Source organism: Arachis stenosperma, chromosome 1, assembly GCF_014773155.1.
Source record: "Arachis stenosperma cultivar V10309 chromosome 1, arast.V10309.gnm1.PFL2, whole genome shotgun sequence".
Taxonomy (NCBI): domain Eukaryota; kingdom Viridiplantae; phylum Streptophyta; class Magnoliopsida; order Fabales; family Fabaceae; genus Arachis; species Arachis stenosperma.
The window spans coordinates 91,041,636-91,045,829 of record NC_080377.1 but is presented as its reverse complement, the minus strand read 5'-3'; the positions used below and the strand labels follow the sequence as shown (position 1 = coordinate 91,045,829).

The 4,194-nt window shown below is 40.3% G+C and overlaps 1 non-coding gene across 1 annotated transcript; it reads right to left on the bottom strand.

Annotated features, from left to right (window-relative positions):
- Positions 1 to 3,858: 3,858 nt before the first annotated feature.
- Positions 3,859 to 3,961, bottom strand: LOC130950652 (small nucleolar RNA R71). The gene has a single exon (XR_009073678.1). It is a non-coding gene; the product is annotated as a small nucleolar RNA R71 (small nucleolar RNA).
- Positions 3,962 to 4,194: the final 233 nt, after the last annotated feature.

Genomic DNA, 4,194 nt, shown 5'->3' with positions numbered 1-4,194 from the left:
CACTTTCTATTCTTGGATCTTGGGATTTGGATGGGCTTTTGATTTGGTGAAGAATTGAATTAAATTGGATTTTTAATTCAATTTTTGGCCCATGAGAAGTTGCTTCCAGGAGGCTGCCCTGCCCTTGCGGAGGGCAGGGCAGGATTTGGTGTTTGGTGCGTTGTTGGTGCGGCGTGGTGCAGGCTTGGTGCGCAGAATGCTTTGGTGCGCCAGAATCGTGCCACAACAAAATGCTGCCCTGCCCTCGCGGAGGGCAGGGCAGTGTTCCCACTTTGACGTCCCGCGTTCGAGACATGGCTGGAACGCACGCTACTCATTTCCCTTGGCTTTCTTGGCACCATAATCAAGCTTAGTTCCTTGCTTCTTCCTTGTTCCGTGTTCGACTCTTGTGGCATGCAATGGAGACATTTTCCTTTGATTTTCTTCCCTTGGTGAGCCCGATACTGCCCTTGTGGAGGGCAGGGCAAGGTTTTGTTCCTCTTGATTCCAAGGCACAGATTTGTGCTCTGCCCTTGTAGTGGGCAGGGCAGAATTGCCTTTCATGCTTGGTTCCCTTATGTTGCCCTCCTAGAGGGCAGTGTGCCCTTGTGGAGGGCAATGTTTGCCCTTCCTCATGTTGTGCGCCACACTTCTTCTCTCTTTGACCACACTTTCTTTTCCTTGGGCCACACTTCCTTAGGCCACGCTTTTCCTTTTTTTTCTTTTCTTCACCTACAATAAACCAAAACAACCACTCAAAGTATCACTAAATTCAAGAGGCTTATAAATCAATTAAAAATCAATTAAATTTAGCTTAAACCTCATGAGTTAACATTAATTTCATGGTGGTTGTTTGATTTAAAGAAGTTATGCATTTTCACTCCAAATCACTTACTTAGGATGCAAGAAAGTGTATAAATGCTAATAAAACAAGTGAAATTAGCTTGAAAAATGGGTATATGATGACTTGTCATCAAGGGACTGTCCTATGAAGCAAAGAAAGCAGTGGACCATTCTTCACGAGGCTTGATGCCAAGGCATCTTAGGCTAGTTTCACTAGCATTTTTCTGTTAGTTTTAGTTGTTTTATGCATTTTCTTGAGCTTAAAGTAACCAAGAATGGTTAAATGAATAACAAAGCAATGAACCATCCAAACAGTATGATTTTGATGCAAATTCCATGAGTTTTTAGTTATATTACTTGAATGCTATGAATGGAAGATTTCTCATGAAATTTTGCAAGACTTTGATGCAGTTGTTTGGATGATTTCAGGGAAGAAGAGGTTAGGCAAGGAAGCAACAAAATCAATAAAGGAAGCTTGAATATCACATGTCCAGTTTAAGCTCCAGTTTAAGCTCCAGTTTAAGCTTAAACTGGAGCTTAAACGCCAAAATCATGAAAGCTGAGGAAAAGCTGAAAGTGGCGTTTAACCTCCAGTTTAACCTTAAACTGGAAGTTAAACGCCAGAAATGAGAAATGCACCAGGGAGCCATTTCCACGTTTAAGCTTCAGTTTAACCTTAAACTGAAGCTTAAACGTGTTCGACCAAAATTCTCCTCCAGGGTTGCTTTCTTCATTTCCACGTTTAAGCTTCAGTTTAACCTTAAACTGAAGCTTAAACGTGTTCGACCAAATTCTCCTCCAGGGTTGCTTTCTTCATTTCCACGTTTAAGCTTCAGTTTAACCTTAAACTGAAGCTTAAACGTGTTCGACAATTCCACACTCCAGGGTTGCCTTCTTCCATTTCCACGTTTAAGCTTCAGTTTAACCTTAAACTGAAGCTTAAACGTGCTTGAGTTATACCACCTCCAGGAGTGTCCAACGTTTAAGTTTATGAAACCCAATTGAATATCATGGTTTATGGGATTGGGCCTGAAGAATTGATGAGTCTGGAATTTCAATTTGTTGAGTCATGTGTCATTACTTGATCATCACTAAGTTGGCTCAATGAATGTTACAGAATTGGATCAGCAGCCTCATCAGGATTATGGATCATAAACCCAAAGCAAAAGGAAATCAGGGAAAGGCCTCAAAGCCCAAGAAACACAACAGAAGCTCAATTTAGAAAGTGTATAAATAGGATAGAATTTAAGTTAGTAAGAGAAACTTTTGATCATTTTTCTAGTTTTCATACTTTTTGAAATTGAATTCAGAGCTATGACTCACTAAACCCCCTTTCATTGGGTTAGGGAGCTCTATTGTAATTCAATGAATCAATAATACTTTTTATCTTCTTCTTCAATCTTTTCTCTTGAATTTTTGTTAGAAAGCTTCTCGATCTAATTCCATTGTTTCTTGGGAAAGAAACTATCCATAATTGGAATCCTTCGGAACCTTGGGAAAGGAATGGAGGATTCATGCTAGAGAAGCTTTCTCACAGTGAATTGGATTGGGGTTTGGATGAATATTGTGACATGTAATCCTACCAAATTGTGGTTCATGAAACTGTGTGGTATAATCAGTGATCGAGCATCATCTCTTCTTATGAACATTTAAACCAAGGGATTGGGAATTTGTTTGTTTTTAGAGAGAATTGGTGAGCCAAGGGATTGGGATCCAATCATATAAGATTGCCAAGCAAAATTCAATGAATGCATTGGTTGAGGAAGGGATAAAAATGTTTTGATTCGGAGATCTCAATATCTCCTGAAACCCAATGAATTCCCCATTTCTGATCTACCACTTTCTCTTTACATTCTGCAATTAAATTCATGCAATCACCCCGATCCCTTTTTAATTTCAGCAATTTAGCTTCTCGCTCTTTAATTCATGCAATTTAAGATTCCGCAATTTCAATTTCTTGTCATTTACGTTTCTCGCCAATTTTACATTCCGCAATTCACATCTAAATTTTGATTCCGCTCAACTAGAACACACTTCTAATCCGAATTGCTCACTCAACCAATCCTTGTGGGATTCGACCTCACTCTATTGTGAGTTTTTACTTGACGATAACCGGTGCACTTGCCGGAAGGAATTTTTGCCGATCGTGCAATTTCCTAAAATCGTAGCTATCAAGTTTATGGCGCCGTTGCCGGGGATTGGTTTTCGATTGACAATTCTCAAATTGGAAGATAACTAGATTGAGCATTTTTCTTGTTTTGTTAATTCAGTTCAAGTTACTTGTTGAATTTTAATTTCTGCACTCTGTTACTTGCTTTCTTTCTTTATGCCTTTAAATTCAAGCAACTAACTCACTGACTCACTAACTATTTGAATTAATTCCTCAACTGCTCTAACCATACTCTTCCATTAACCAAGAGTATTTCACTTGTTTGTTGCCTGTGCTGTGTTCTTGTATGACAGGTAGGAGAGGAGAGACATCAACTCCTCCATATACCTAACCAGAGAGGACCCTTCATAAACTTAGAAGGGAAGCAAGAGGGAAGAGAGTACTGGGAGAAGAAGAATCTGAAGGTGAATCTGAGGACAATTTTGAGGAAGCTCTAGATCTCAACATGGATAGAGAAGTTCATAACCATGAGAGAGCTGGTGGAAACAATGCCATTCCCGAGAGGAGGGTTCTTGGTTCATACATAAACCCAACCTCTGGGAATTGTGGTAGCAGCATTCAGAAACCACCCATTCAGGCCAACAATTTTGAACTCAAACCACAGCTAATATCACTGGTGGAGAATCATTGTTCATTTGGTGGGAGTGCTAATGAAGATCCAAACCAACATCTCATAAAATTCCTGAGAATTTGCGACACTGTGAAGTCCAATGGAGTCCAGGAAGATGCCTATAAACTGCTCTTGTTCCCATTTTCACTTAGGGACAAGCACTAAGTGGCTGAATCATTCCCAAGGGGGCCTAACAACCTGGGATGAGGTGGAAAGTAAGTTTCTGGCACGTTTCTACCCCCCACAAAAGGTCAATAGGCTTCGATCTGAGGTTCAGACTTTTAGACAACAAGATGGTGAAACTCTCTACGAGGCATGGGAGAGGTTCAAGGATTTGACAAGAAATGCCCACCAGACATGTTCCATGACTGGGTGCAATTGCATATTTTCTATGATGGACTTTTATGAATCAAGGAAGGCTGTAGACCATTCATCAGGAGGTTCATTGAACAGGAAAAAGACTGTGGAAGAAGCCATTGAAGTGATTGAGACAGTGGCTGAGAATGAGTACTACTATGCTTCAGAGAGACACAACACTAAGGAGTCATGGAGCTGAACCATGTTGATACAATTCTAGCCCAAAACAAGGTGT